This window comes from Littorina saxatilis, linkage group LG7 (genome assembly GCF_037325665.1).
Source record: "Littorina saxatilis isolate snail1 linkage group LG7, US_GU_Lsax_2.0, whole genome shotgun sequence".
NCBI lineage: Eukaryota > Metazoa > Mollusca > Gastropoda > Littorinimorpha > Littorinidae > Littorina > Littorina saxatilis.
In genome coordinates this window covers 53,468,335-53,484,673 of record NC_090251.1, presented here as the reverse complement: position 1 = coordinate 53,484,673, position 16,339 = coordinate 53,468,335, and the positions used below count along the sequence as shown (strand labels likewise).

Here is a 16,339-nt window from a genome sequence, read left to right as displayed (position 1 = left end):
AGAACATAACGTGTTTCCATTGCAATGCCAAGGGCCACCGAGTCGCCAACTGTCCCCAAAAGAAAAATAACGGACATGTCAATGACAAAGCGCAAGAACATCGACGGAGATATTACGACAACAAGAGGCAAACGAGTGGCTCGAACCAACAAGTATGTGCGAGCAGCGTCATACTTCCAAGGGCTGCCGAGCAAGTGGCTACACCATCGGACGTGGAAGAATGTATATCTGATGGCCAGCTTCTACTCGCCAATGGCAGGTCAATCTCTGTCGTCGCCAGCGCAGCTGTGTCAGTGTCGAACATGCCCGTGTCGAAGGGATTTGTTGAGAAGCAGGAAGTGACTGTTCTCAGAGATTCGGGCTGCAATGGAGTCATTGTCAAAGAGGATCTGGTGCCAACAGAGAAATTCACTGGTGACTTCAAGTGGACGCTCATGGCTGACAGCAAATGCGTGAAGGCACCAGTGGTAAAAATCCAGATCGATACTCCATACTTCACCGGTGAAGTTGAGGCCGTCTGCCTGAAGAAGCCCTTGTACGATCTACTAATTGGGAACATTGGGGGTGCGAGACGTCCTGATGACCCTGATGTCGAATGGAGAATGGGCGCAGCTCAGCCTGCTGTTGAGGAGGAAGACCCACTGCCATTCGCGAATGAAGATATCAGCGAACTGTTACGAGATGACAGAGCAACTGTGCAACGCCGCGACCAGCCGCAGGTTGTAAGCGCTGTGACGACCAGAGCCCAGGCGAAGAAGGACAAAACAACTACGCCACTCAGGGTCACCAACAGTTCTGCAACTGCTGTCGTGGACAGGGATCAGCTGATTCAGCTACAGGAAGCTGATTCGACCTTAACAAAGTACAGGAGTCGTCCTGTCAAGGAGATGACTAAGGGCGAAGGCACTGTGCACTTTGAAGTAAAGGCCAAGATCCTGTACAGAGTGTTCCAGCACCCGAGAGTCAACGGTGGGAAGCCATTACGTCAAGTTCTGGTGCCTCAACCACTTAGGCGCCAGGTGATGGAGGTGGCCCACGACTCTATTATGGGAGGTCACCTGGGGGTCAAGAAGACATCGGACAGAATCCAGGCTGCGTTTTACTGGCCAGGACTGCATGCAGATGTGACTCGATTCTGCCGATCGTGCGATATTTGCCAGAAAACCATACCTCGAGGAAGGGTCCCGAAAGTGCCGTTGCAGAAGATGCCTTTGATCGACCGACCTTTCAAGAGGGTGGCCATTGACCTCATCGGCGAGATAAAACCGCCAAGTGAAGCGGGTCATCGTTGGGTACTGACCCTGGTAGACTATGCAACCAGGTACCCAGAAGCCGTGCCTCTGAAGAAAATTGACACCGAGACTGTTGCCGAGGCACTTGTGGACATTTTCAGCAGAATTGGGGTTCCTGAAGAGATCCTCACAGACCTGGGGACACAGTTTGTCTCTGAATGCATGGAAGAGGTCAACAGGCTGCTGAGCATTCGTCACTTGACTACGACACCCTATCACCCGATGTGCAATGGGCTGGTCGAAAAATTCAATGCGACGCTGAAGTCCACGCTGAAGAAACTATGCAGTGAGCAGCCAAGGCAGTGGCATCGCTACATCAATGCCTTGCTGTTTGCATACAGGGAGGTGCCACAAGAGTCCACTGGATTCTCCCCGTTCGAGCTGATGTACGGGCGGACCGTGAGAGGCCCGATGCAGATACTAAAGGAATTGTGGACGAAAGATGTGGACACACCTGAAGTGAAGAACAGTTACCAGTACGTGTTCGAGTTGCGAGAGAAACTGGAGGAGACTCTCGAGATTGCGAGAGAAAACTTGAGAAAGTCTCAGGATAGTGGAAAGCACTACTACGACCGCAAGGCCGTAAACAGGAAGTTTACACCAGGTAACAAAGTGCTGATACTGCTTCCCACTGATCACAACAAACTACTGATGCAGTGGAAAGGCCCATACGAGGTTGAGGCCGTGGTAGGGATCAACGACTACAAGGTGAATGTCGGCAAGAAGTCCAAGATCTACCACGCTAACCTCCTGAAACTGTATGTGGAGAGACCTCCGGAAGCAGTACAGGTCGCAGCAAGTGTGGAAGAACCAGCCGAACTAGACGAGTTCGACGGCGAGGAACTACTGGAGTTGGGAGACCTCCACAAGAAAGAGGGAGTGGATGACGTCAAGCTAGGACCTGACCTGACAGAAGATCAGCAGAAGGAGCTGCATGATTTTATGGGCGACTTCACCCATAGGTTCTCTGATGTTCCAGGCTCTACGTCCTTGGTCGAACATGAAGTCCACCTCACATCTGACGTTCCTGTTCGCTCAAAACCATACCCTATCCCGTTTCAGGCTCGGGAATCCTTGAAGAAGGACATCGACAATATGTTGAAGATGGGGGTCATCCGTGAATCATCATCCCCTTACTCATCTCCCGTTGTTGTGGTCAAGAAGAAAGACGGCACAAACAGGGTATGCATTGACTTCAGGAGAGTCAATAAGATCACCGTGTTTGACCCTGAACCAATGCCGACGGCGGCTGATCTGTTCCGACGGTTGACTGGCAGTAAGATCTTCTCAAAGATCGATCTCAGCAAGGGATATTGGCAGATTCCTGTGCGCGAAGAGGACATACCAAAGACCGCCTTTGCAACTCCAGACGGAACGTATGAGTGCCTGCGGATGCCTTTTGGCATGGTGAACAGTGGTGCTACCCTTACGAGGGGAATGCGAAAAATGCTCAAAGGAATGAAGAATGTTGTGTACTACTGGGATGATCTGCTAGTCCACACGGAGACCTTTGAGGAGCATCTGGAGACTTTGAGGGAATTGTTTTCCCGCCTGACAAAAGCTAATCTGACCGTGAGACCCAGCAAGTGCATTTTGGGGACCGACAACGTTGACTTCATAGGTCATTCACTGAAGGAAGGTCAAAAGGGGCTTTTGTTGGAAAACGTCACCAAGATCCTCAATGCGCCACGTCCTGTTTTTCCCGGAAGCGAAGGTCCTCCATCTCATTACCCGCAGAGGTCTTGACTTGAGTTGACCGTGGACTGGCCTACGGGCGCTCGGGCTTCCGGCCCAAGTCCAATTCTGTTCTGACCTCACCTTTGCCTCGTCGCGGGCATTGGCGTTTTCAGAGCAAGGGCGGTAGCCGTTCTGGCGCCGCGCTTCCGGTTTACCGGAAGCATAGGTCCTCCATTGCAAGTACACGTTGTGGCCTTTACTGGAGTTGACCGCGGACTGGCCTACGGGCGTTCGGGCTTCCGGCCCCAGTCCACGCAACCTTTGCTTCCGCATTGTGCGGCTTTGTCTGTTGCGTTTCCGGCTCTGTCCGGATACACTGTTCCTCTTCCTGATGCTTCCTCTCGGATGTCAGTGAGTGAGGAACAGCGGCTGGCCTACGGGCATTCAGGCTTTCAGCCTCGGCCGGGACAGTCGTCACTTCAGCTGTTGGGTGTTGCGGCTACTGCCTATTCAGTTCTGGTGGCTTCGGATGTTACCTCCTCTTACTCTTACTTTTGTTGGAAAACGTCACCAAGATCCTCAATGCGCCACGTCCTGTTTTTCCCGGAAGCGAAGGTCCTCCATCTCATTACCCGCAGAGGTCTTGACTTGAGTTGACCGTGGACTGGCCTACGGGCGCTCGGGCTTCCGGCCCAAGTCCAATTCTGTTCTGACCTCACCTTTGCCTCGTCGCGGGCATTGGCGTTTTCAGAGCAAGGGCGGTAGCCGTTCTGGCGCCGCGCTTCCGGTTTACCGGAAGCATAGGTCCTCCATTGCAAGTACACGTTGTGGCCTTTACTGGAGTTGACCGCGGACTGGCCTACGGGCGTTCGGGCTTCCGGCCCCAGTCCACGCAACCTTTGCTTCCGCATTGTGCGGCTTTGTCTGTTGCGTTTCCGGCTCTGTCCGGATACACTGTTCCTCTTCCTGATGCTTCCTCTCGGATGTCAGTGAGTGAGGAACAGCGGCTGGCCTACGGGCATTCAGGCTTTCAGCCTCGGCCGGGACAGTCGTCACTTCACCTGTTGGGTGTTGCGACTACTGCCTATTCAGTTCTGGTGGCTTCGGATGTTACCTCCTCTTACTCTTACGGGAGGGGTTGAGACAGGACGGTTTCCGGGTGGACGGGTTTCCGGTTTTCGGTCATCCCGTTCATTAGTCTTCCACTGGCAACTTTGACTTAGGTCCGTGTCCGTTTGCTTGGCTATTCCGATGTACAGTCTTTAGCCAGCGTTCAGACATGTTCTGGATTTCCGTCGAAGCTCTTGGCTGCTCTCGAAGCTGCGACGCAGGTTTTTTCCAGATATTTCCCCAAGGGTGCATCGGCTTTGGCGGCTTCCTCTTTGGTTACTCTGTCGTCGATGTCGGACTTCCGTTCCGTGAAGGAAGGAGGTTTCCTACTTACGGTTCGAGAGTCACCTTTAATGGTGTACCACTTTTTGCAGGTTTTGGCTAGACCATCTCCTCCCGGAAGTGGTATCCCCAGTGTTCCGGTTCTGCTGCTCGTTCTTTACGGTTCAGTTCCGGAACACGCTCAGCCTTGGCTGGCTTCGGCTACACAGGCTTCAACTTTTGTTCCTTCTTGCTTAAGAAGTTCACCTTGCCGAAGCCGGTTTGGAACTTGTTGTCGTTCTTTCATCTTCCGCGTACGCCTTTACTGGGGACGCAGGAACTTCTTCCTCTGCTGGCGAAGCAGTTTAGAATCACTTGGGTGTTGTGTTCCCATACCACACCTTTGTCGCGTCGGAGGAAATTGGACTTCAGCTTTTGGAACTTGCCTCTTCTCGGAGATGATCATTAGAGCGCTCTCTCACTGAGTCACTGAATCCTTTCACACCTTGTGTGGATCAGGAGGCTGATGACATCTCCACTCTTTTGGTCAGCTAGGGTGAGCTAAGAGCATATGAGGCTGTCCTCCCTTCACTACACTCATACAGTCACGTGTCGGAGGGACTTGTTTCTCTCACATTCTCAGTTCACTGAGCAGACAAAGAGAGACACTTGAGCTTTGCCCTGGGTAGAGGGATCTCCTTTTGAACATTGGTGTTTATTACCAGAAGAAAGGAGATCCAGTCGAATAGAGATCAGCAGGTCTCCGACTTCTCTCTACAAGGGTTGAAGCAGAGCTAGCCTCCTCAGGAGAAGCATGCTCAGGCCTCTGGCCAAGCTAAGCCGGCAGCCAATTGGCAGTCTGAGCTGCCTGATTCTCGAGTTTCGAGAAATAGATCAGTGTCGGGCAGGGAGAAGGGCAGCTCTAGCAGCAAGCCTCTCCCCCCAAGGAAGTGCCCCCGATCTCACCCCCCCCCCCCCCTACGCCCTCCACTTTGGTGATGGCGGGGGGGTCTCCTCCCTACACTTTTTCATTGGATGGTCTCTGTACACAGCCAATGGATTGTGGGAGTGGTGAGGTCGGGCGACTCACGTCGATCTAATGAGTGCATATTTTCTTATGCATCAGTCCGATATTTATACAGCGATCTAGGTCCATCAGCTCGAGCACCCGCTGTGGTCTCTTCTGATCGGATCTAGCGCTGGCCTTCGGGTATACTGGCTTTCGTCCTCAGTCAGCGTAACAGTCGTTTCAGCCACGGGCTGCTGCTTCTGTCGCACTTCCGGTTTAACCGGAGAGGTTGTTTCTCTCACAGACGTTTTTGGAACAAGGGCTGACCTTAGGGCATCCAGGTTTTTTAGCCTCGGCTGGTGCAACAGCCATTCCACCTGTCGGCGGTGGTGGTTGTTGCTTTCTCTGTTCTTGTGGCTTCGGACTTCGTCAATTCTTTTCTTTGTTCTCATCTTATGCAGGAGATGAGATAGGACGATTTCCGTTTGGGTGGGGTTCTCTGTCTTCAGGTTACCCCGTTTCTCACTTTTTGCCACAAGCATCTGGACTATGGTCCTTGTTTGTCTTTCGCCGAGTCTGACTCTGTCTTTCTCTAGCGATCAGACGCGTTCTGGTGTTTCGTCCAAACTTAAGGTGCGCTTGAATTGGCCTCGGAAGTAAGCATTGTCTGAGGGGGCATTGTCTTTGGCAATGGATGTTTGAGGAGTCATTCTTTGTGTCTTACCACCTCTCTCAGGTTTTGGCTACTCCTCTCCTTCTGGCAGAGGGTTAGCTAATGTTCCGGTTTCTTTGCTGTGGGCTTATAGCCCAGCATCTTATTTGGCAGCCGGAACTTCCGTTTCTTACGTTTACCTGCGTGCTGTGGGTACTTCGGTACAATGGCTGTCCTACGGGCATCACGGCTCTCAGCCTTAGCCTGTGCAATAGTCTCCTGCCTGTCGCGGTGCGACTATGGCATTTTCGGTTCCTGTGACTTCGGATTTTGTCTCTTCCTCTCTTCACCCTCATCCTGAGCATGGGGTGAGTCAGGACGACTTCCGTTGGGTTGGGTTTCCTTTTACAGTCACCCTTCTACCACAGGCAACTATGACTACGGCGTTTACCCGTTGATCTCCGTGTCTGACTCTCAGTCTTTCAGAGGTAGACAGACGCGTTCTGGTTTTTCGGGCAAACTCAGGAAGGCTCTTGATTTGGCCGCGAAGTTTAACTTCTGTTTTTTTCCCTGAGAACACTTGTCTCGGGAGTCTTATGGCTGGTTCGGCTTCACGGTTTTCCGTTATGCTTACCAGTCTTGTTTTCTGTTTTGGGTTTTTGATCCACATTCAATTACCCACAAGCAGACTGTACTGCGGACACTCTGGCTTTTAGCCAATTTGTTTATGGTCACCAGTCACACCAGGCTTCGACCACTGTGATTCCGCACTTCCGGTGGCTTACGCACTATCGTAAGTCGTTGCTTCCTCGTACTACCTCTCTCTCTGCGTTCGCATGGACTGGCGACCACCTCTTTTTTGAGATTTTCTCATCGAGTTGGACTCTGGTACCTTGTACTCAGGTGTCTCAGTCTCTCTCTCTCGTTGGTGGAGATCGGTCACTCTTCTCTTAAGCTGACTTCTATCTCACAGGCCTTTCGGGCTTCACTCCATCCCAAGGTTTGCGTACTTTGGCATGATTGTCTTACGGTCTCCTCGAGGGTTTTCTGAGAATCGCTTCACACGCACACGCACGCACACATACCACACACACACACACACCACACCACACCACACCACACACACACTCACACACACACCACACACACACACACACCACACCACACCACGCACACACGCACACACATACCACACACACACACACCACACCACACACACCACACACACATACACCACACCACACCACACACACCACACACACACACACGCACACACACACACACACACATACCACACCACACCACACCACACCACACACACACACACACGCACACACACACACACACATACCACACACACACCACACCACACCACACCACACCACACCACACACACACACACACGCACACACACACACACGCACACACACACACACATACCACACACACACACCACACCACACCACACACACACACACACGCACACACACACACACATACCACACACACACACACACCACACCACACACACCACACCACACCACACCACACACACACACTCACACACACACCACACTACACCACACCACATTACCATCACCACGACCCTCTTCTCGATTCCCAATCTATCTAAAAACATTTAGTCAAACCTTGTCCAAATGTAAAAAGTTTTGCCGCCTTTGCTGATTTTGCTTTTCATTTCTGGCCCTTTCAAGATTTGAGTATATTGCTTTATAAGAGGTCTTAATCCCTGTATAAACGTTTCGGCAACCGTGGTTTTGATATCTGTGCTTTCCCTTAACACAAAGCAAGAAAACATGGGGATTACAAGTCACAAAAAGACTGAAGTGTGTTTCAATGCGCCTTTTATAGCGGGTAGGATTCGGTCGGAGAATGGGTATGAAGTGAACGCTGAAAGACCGTCAGTCGGTGCATTATTCATGCACTACCACCACCCTTTTTCTTATATAGTGGAAACCCTATGCTAAGACCTCCAAAAGTATTGGAATAACAGGTATGCAAAAAGAAGGGGGTCGTAAAATGCAGGTAAAATTACGGAGGTTATGAAGAGAAAATCAAGGAAAACAAGGTCTTAAAAACAAAGTCTTAAAAGTGGGGATCTCAAACAAGGGGTGTGTTTGGGGGGATGTATACACTCTCTTTGCCCACTTTCTGTGCGCCTTGAGTCGCCTTGTGTTGAGATATGTGCCGCGTTATTAGTTCTCGTATTATTATTATTATTTAATGGAATTAAATTAAATTAAGTATCACATTAAATACTGTCATGTAAACCCCCAAAGATCCGCCCAGGCATGTTCGTGGGATAGGAACTTGCTTACATTTGGACACACACTGAAACTCAACAGCCTGGCTGCTCGGTATGAGCTGGTATTTTTATGCGGAATACATTTCAGCAGATTGACACTGGTGTCAAGTACGAAATTAATTCACACACAAACTTTCATTACACAGCTCTGAAGAATTCAGTTTTATGGTCTTGTTTGTATTACTTGTAGAATCATTTCAAAGGCAACGCCGGCTAAAAATAATCCCAATTAATTAAAACAATTTAGTCAAGAAGTATTGACACCCGGTGAAACGCTGCCGCTCTTGACGTTGTTGTAAGCGAAACCGTTAATTGGTCTGCACTGTCAGTCGTGGGCTCCAGCGACGATAGCTTAGAACGGTTCGACCCTAACATTTCCTGAGTGGTGATTGCAGTTTGGCGTTTGTCAGCGGGGTTCTTGTTCCGTGTGTGAAACCAAACGACAGATCAGGACTTGTGTTGGAAGAAAAACGTACGTTGTGCGCGGTGAAGGACTGGTTGAAAACTAAATGTGGATTAATGTGTTCTGTGTGTGTGGAGTTAGTGAAGTTGTGTCGTTTCCTCTTGTTCACCCGTTTCTTTTGTTATACGGTGTATTTTTGTGGTCTGCTCTGTTGTTCCCAGATAGATATAATAGATGCCAAACTGAAAGTGGGGTGATGATAGGTGCCTAATTGAAAGTGGTATATGATAGATGCCTATACTAACTGAAAGTGTCTACGGTCACGTAACTGTTCGTGACGTTACAATACAATACAATACAATACAATAACTTTATTAATCTCTAAAAGAGAAATTACATTGCTGAGCGTTTGTGTCCGTAATAATAACATACATAAAACATTCAAAATAAACATTTGTTCTTTGTCCTGAGAAAATATAGCACATTGGTTATCACATAAGAAAGCATATTAAAAATACATTAACATGCATTCACCATCAACAATGCACAAAAGAAAGTCAGCACCTTGCCGGTTAGTATCGAGTTAGCTGTGTAGGTTTTGTAAAGTTGCGCCGCCGTTTCTACAGTAGCTACACCACTTCGTTTTATGACACAGGGCATTTTCAAGTGTGCTTTGCTCAGTTGTTTCGAGATGGATATAAATACGTGCCTGGCAGAAATTCTCCACGATATCATGGAGCTTTAACTGTGTGTGGCAGTGGTGAAGAAAACCATTTGTGATGGGGGGCTTCACGTATAATCTTCAGTAAAGATTCTTTTGTTTTGTCCATCCAATGGTGAGTAAATATACTTTTTCCTACTTTTTACCTACCCACTTTATCACCACACGCACACACACACACACACACACACACACACACACACACACACACACACACACACACACACACACACACGCACACACACACACAGAACAAGATATAGGCCTAACAACAAGAAATGGAGGTGAAAAAAGAAGAAAAGGGTAGTTGGTAGCAAAAGGATCCAACCTAAACCATAGAACGGTCGGACTTTTGTCCGAGAGAACGTTTAAAGTCGGACCTACAGACAGGTTTAACTTTGTGAAATGGTCGTGAACAAACTGAAGTTCATGCATAACATTAACAGCTATGAAGAGATCATGTTCTTGTTCCGAAGAGAACCCCTGAGCCATCGTGAACCCGTGTGATCCACTTTCATTTTTTTCACAATTTAGTCGTCAGGTTGTGATTTAAGGGAAGCTTCTAGCATGAAAATCGACCAAAAATCACTTCAAATTGCTCTTCAGTATGATGCCCAAATAACTTGAATTTATGTGTGTGTGTAGTCCAACTATTGAAGATTACAAACATAAAAGGGAAATTGGCCCCAGGTATTTTATTTAATTTATATAAATATTTTAAAATAGGGTATAAATACGGATTCGCAAAAATTGATGTTTGGCATTTCCCACATAATTTGGTCATGAAAGGTAATACAAACTTAAAATTTTGCATATACAATTCTAAATACATGAACTACATTATCACATAGGATAAAATGTATAACTTGAAATTTAGTCGCAATTTTTAGTAACGGTTTAACGCCAAAAAATCTAAAAAATGAAAATTGGTTTAAAATGATTGCATCAACTAAATCCTATGTGGGATTATAGCTTTATGTGTCCTGAAACACTGTACAAAATTTTATAAGCATATCTGCAAAGGTTCATGAGATATTCAAGAAACGGTCGGTCAAAATAAACTGAAACGCGTTTTGAGAAAACGGTCAAAATGTAAGCTCTTTACTTCAGAAGAGGAGATGCATGCATATATATCTGTCATGGACAAAAGTTTTTACAGGACATCACATGTGCATGTGTACAACAATCTGTGACTTACCTAGTCTATTCATGAGCCCCAGATAAGTAATATTCCTCCCCATCTACATTCTGTTCAGCGGCATGAAGGGACCGAAGTCGACGTGCAAACTGCACAGCCTCACTTGCTTGGATTTGTCCAGCTGACACTCTGCTTGCATCCACTTTTTTGAGAAATTGTCTTGTCCATGTGCCAGCTTCCATCCCAAGAAGAGGGAAAATATCCAGCCTTCCACACTCTCCATCATTATATACAATAGTTGCGTCCGCTACAGCTAAGCAAAGTCGCTTTCGGCCGACAAAAACAGTCTTCGGACATCTTTGCCAGATGAGATTGTGGAAGCTCTCATTGGTATTCTGAGAGCCCCCATGAAGACATCTTTCCAGCAGGCTATCTTGGGTCAGGGTCACAAAAATTGGACGGATGGCTTCGCACACAAAATCTGGAAAGGCATTTTTGTCTGGATCTCCTCTGCCAGTTTTGGATGGACACCAGGTCCCACAGTTGTCATGTTTTTTATTACGGTGTTGCCAGATGGCCCAAATGTCCTTTTTCATCTGTCCTAAATTGCCAGAATTCTTCCTTATAGCTGCACCAAAATGAGCTTGAATTTTGAGTATTGCTTTTTTTGTCAACCCACCCCCCTTTCCGCCTATGCCTTTGACAGATTTGCCGTTCTTATTGAAAGTTTTGTTTTTTAGTTCATTCACTTTATTCAAAAGTTGGCGACCCATTCTTTTTTGAACATGCCCACAGCATTCTAACTTTTCTATTCTAACTCCCTCATACACAGGTGGCTCAGAATTTTTTAGACAACTATATGTCTTGCTGTCCCCGTCCCCAAGAAAGTTGACATATCTAAGACCATGTAGCTCCTGTGACCTTCTAAAGATCTTCAATGCCGCAGCAGGTTCCATAGCTGCAGCACTCCCCTCGTGGTTTTTGTCACATACATTTCTCTGTCTGTGTTCATCTTTCCAATCCAAAAGTTCTTGTCCTTGTTTCTTTTTCTCTTGTTTTTTACAGCTGTCACAGTGATTAGACAGCACCTCGGTGTCTACAACTTTTGACTTTTTACCATTTACACTGAGCACAGTTACCACTCCATTTTTGCTCTGAAATCCCCGTCTATGATAGGTGCCATCCCCAGATACAGTCACATCATTCCCCTCACAGGCCTCAGAAACCTCATGTGCAGCAACAGATTTGCTGATATCGGCTACTTTTTCTGTGGCCTTCCTGATCTGATTCTTGTGATTGGCCCACGTGCTATTGTTTAGTGAGCATGGTATGTTCATGTTGCCAAGGAATCTCTTAGCAGGTGCTTGGTCCCGACCGATAACAAACATAGAAAAGGGGAACCTTCTATTTACCTCAAAAACTTTGTTACATTTTTTAGATGTAAACAAAGTCATGTTGTGTTGACAACCACACTCGAATTTCAGTTCAGATGCAAGATCTGTCCTCACCTCAGTCACAGAAGAAAGCCGCGCAGCACCGATCGGTCGTTTGCACTCAGGACACAATAATCCGTTGATGAATGTGACTAAAAGTTCACAGTCAACGAATCTAAACCCAGTAAGTTCATCTTGGCTGTCAAAAGGCACAGATTCTTCTTTATTTGTGTCCAATTTTCGCAGTTTGGCACTCGATGCACACAAATGCAGAGGTGCAGACGACGCTTCTTCCTCTCCACGTTTTCTCTTTGCAGGCCGCCGACACTGATCAGGCACATTTTCCACAGTTGAATTGCTTGCATCCAAGGGAAGCCTAGCCAAAACATGTCGATTCCTTGGAGGTGTCTTTGTCTTTTTCTTGTAGCAATCCTTTCTTTTACCCATTGTAAGCTATAAACAAGTTTTGATGGCAAACACACTGACCCAATCGAAAGTAGCGTGGAAGACACAGACAGAGGCTGATTTGACCCACTTCTCAACTGGGTGAGCCGCAGCCGAAGCCCTTTTAGAAGAAGGCTTGTGATTGGTTTGTTTTCAGGTTGGCCTTCTTTGGGCCATTTGCCAAACAACCAATGAAAATCGTTGTAATGGAGTTTGTTTGGCGTTTCTAAACGGGGCTAGAAGGGATTTTGCTGTTCATATCCCAGTTTAAATTTTGTTTCTATGTTAGGTAGAAGAGAAGATATGGCCTTTCAAATTTTTTGCATAGTTAATGAGGGGTAGACTGGTGTTGTTTTTAAAACATTTACCTCAGAAATAAAATAAAATAAAATATTTAGGGTTGCAGAAATAACTAATACGGTTGATAGGGGGGTTGGAAAGGGTTTATGGAAACAAATTCACATGAAAACTCAAATCACACCAAAAAGCGTTTTTTGTCATTTTTTCATGCTAGAAGCTTCCCTTAAAGTCCGATTGGCTGTATCTGCAATAGCACGTTATTGTGTACCTCTGATTCTAAAACACAACAAACGGCTGCGAGTCACACTGACGAACTTGTCGGCGGCAGCTGGCTTCAAAGAAAGCGAGCGCTATGCACACAAAAAATCGTCTGCTTTGAGACAAGACCTTTCGTGACCCTGCTTCCGGGCTATCTTTTTGAACACTTTCAAAACATCGAATTGTACTGATCTTGTCTTGATGAAAAAAGAAATCTTTTATGGTTTAAGATTGTTTGTGTTACAAGCTGTCAATTTATCCCAGCGACGCCTTACCACTAGGCCAACCGTGTATGTGCGTATGAGTGTGTGTTTTGTGTGTATGAGATTTGTGTGAGTCAATGTGTGTGTGTGTGTGTGTGTGTGTGTGTGTCTGTGTGTGTCTGTGGGTGTGTGCGTGCGTACATGCGTGCGTACATGTGTGTGGGTGTGGGTGTGGGTGTGTGTCTGTTTGTATAAGAGAGAAAGAGAGAGAGAGAGTGGGTGGGTGGGTGTGTGTTTGTGCGTGTGCGTAGCCTAAGTGTATGTGTGTGTGTATGTGTGTCTGTTTGTAAAGGTGTATATGTCCGTCTGTCTATATGTATATGTGCGTATGGGGGTGTGTTTTGTGTGTATGAAGTGTGTGTGAGAGAGTGAGTGAGTGCGTGTGAGTGAGTGTGTATGTGTGTAACTTGGGGTGTGTGTGTGTGTGTGTTCGTGTGTGTGTGTGTGCGTTCGTGTGTGTGTTTGAGAGAGTGAGAGAGAGAGAGTGAAAGAGAGAGTGAGAGAGAGAGAGGTTTGTCTTTCGCTGGGGTATGCAGTGCCTTGGCGTTGCACATCTACTTAATTATTTAGATTTTAAAAGTTAGTTCTTGTGCCAAAACGAGGCGCCTGATTGTAGATCAGACGGTCCACGAAAAAAATTCTTTAAAAAATTTCTCATTCTGTACGGAAAGCAGCCAGGATGTTCCCGTTCGCCGGGTGAGCGTTCAAATGAAAGGGTGTTTGTACAGTGTGTAAAAGCCTGACAGTATCTGTGATGGTTCACGGGAGGCTTACTGTGCCTTTAAGTCACACTTGCGCCGCAATGGCGCAACACAAATCATCAGGGACATGAACGCATTCCTCCTATAACACTATAACACAGAGAATGTTTCAAGAGTGAGAGAGAAAGAGGAACTCAGAGAGAGAGCGCGGGAGGGGGGGGGGGGGGGGAGGGGGGGGGGGTGTGGAGACTCAGTCAGAAAGATAAATGTCACAAAAGTATTGCAATAAATTCACTGTGGTTGTAATATGATTGCTAGTGTGGGACTAGAGTCAGAGATGAACATTGAAAAGCCAAGGTAGGTCTGACGAGACAGACATGCCGCCAATCATTGTTACGATTACCAGACCCTGTGCAGGTTGCCGAGATACTGAGATATCTCTTCTTGGCTGGTTTGTGTATCTGATCTACGAGATCAAGTGCCTTGGACGGGTTAAGAGGAATCCGCACGGTAGGAAGTGGAAAGGTGCTGTTAAATAAAATGTTCACGTTGATAAAGTAGCTCAAATGGCTCTGTTTAAAAATGCGCAGAGATAAGTAGGCCTATGCACCGAAAAGGTTAGCAGAAATGGCGAGGGGGGAGGGGGCGGTGCTCTCTCTCTCTCTCTCTCTCTCTCTCTCTCTCTCTCTCTATCTCTCTCTCTCTCTCTCTCTCTCTCTCTCTCTCACTCTCATTAAAAGAAAGGAAGTTTAAAAAAACAAACACCATCAACAAAAACACCACCAACAAAAACAGAACAAACGTACGAACTTAAGATCAAAACTTCCAAAACGCTTGAATCAAACGATCATAGCAATGAAAGGCAAGGCTTTGGCGACTCTTTGGGTTTTGACAAGGACTTTGCATCCAGTAAACAACCCACAACCATGACGGTAACATGGAAACACGCTTACCTTTAATTGATCTACATATAAAACGCAACTTAGGTACTGAGCTGTGCATCCTATTAGCCTGAGAGAGAACATGGGGAAACTTTGGTAGAGGAGGAAGGGGCCCGGGGGGGGGGGGGGGGGGGGGGGGTCTGAAGCAGCTGTGACTGCGGTCTGTATCTGTCGTTGGTGTGCTGTCTCAAGGAGATTAGCTGATGGGGAGGCCCGTCCTTTATGTCACGTTTGCTGTCCACTGCTGTCTCTGTCCGGCCCGGCACTGTACCTCTTCATTGCTAACCCGGTACCTTGGATGATGGTTTTGGAGAGTGCGTCACGGCGATGATTTGGTTTTGGATTTGTTGTGTGCATGTCCAACCATGGATAGTTTTTGCTGTTTATCTTTTGCCAGCAGCGGTTCATGGCGTGTGGAAAACGTAAAAGCGAGTGTCATTCGTTCATGGGCCCTCCACCCCCCCCCCCCCCTTAACAAAGGTAGAGATTGACTGTCAAGAATCGCAGGGGGGGGGGGGGGGGGGGGGGGGGTGCGTGTTGGGTAGTTCGTGTTTTCATTACCCACCAAACTCTGACATGGATTACAGAAACTTGTTCTGGGGTATTTTGTCTTGTTGAAGGTCGAGGTCTTGACCACTGGGCTATTGCACCCGTCCAAACGACCTACCTTGCAGATATGTTATGTTGTAATTACTTTTCTGTTTATTTTGATTGTACTGCTACTTGAGCAGGGCATCCATGGACTTCTGCGCTTTATAAAAAAATATTGCATTACAGTGGAACCCGAGTCGAGTTCCTGCATTGTGCAGGAACTCCCCAGCCCCCAGTAGATTCTAGCTAGGCTTTTTTGGCTCACGAAGTGTAGCCTATGCGATCGTAACTTTGTCTGTCTGTGCGTTTGTGCGTTTGTGCGTGTGTGTGTGCGTGTGTGTGTGTGTTTGTGCGTGTGTATGTCTGTGGTAGAAACTTTAACATTTCCGAGTCTATGTGTGAGTGGTTATCCAAGACTACGGATAAAGCTCGCATAAGATTACGTCACGGTCAAAAGTGTTTGACGTCAATTAATGCATCATGACGGCATGCCTCCCTGTAGTCTTTCTCTCTCGCGTGGTGTGTGTGGTCTCGGTCATTGTTATTTTGAGCGGGCCGAGACTTTTTGGCAGTCGTGTCCCTGTAAGTAGGCTACATGCAGATCGACAGACAGATCTAGATCTAGTGTCTCTCTTTCTTGCACAGTGTCACCTAAGCTTACTGTGTGTGTGGGTGTGTATGTGTGACGGGGTGATTGAGTTTGTGTTACTGTTTGTCTATTTCTTACGTGAGCCTTGAAGGCTTCGCCTCTTGTTATTTTTTTTTTTTTTTTTTTTTTTTTTTTCACTCTTTGGAATCTGCAACCCTCCACAATGTGAC

General features: G+C 47.1%; 1 protein-coding gene across 1 annotated transcript in view; it reads left to right on the top strand.

Moving 5' to 3' along the window:
• Positions 1 to 16,339, top strand: part of LOC138970235 (kinesin heavy chain-like) — a 73,916-nt gene that overhangs the window by 25,655 nt on the left and 31,922 nt on the right. The gene's annotated exons all lie outside the window — the stretch shown is intronic.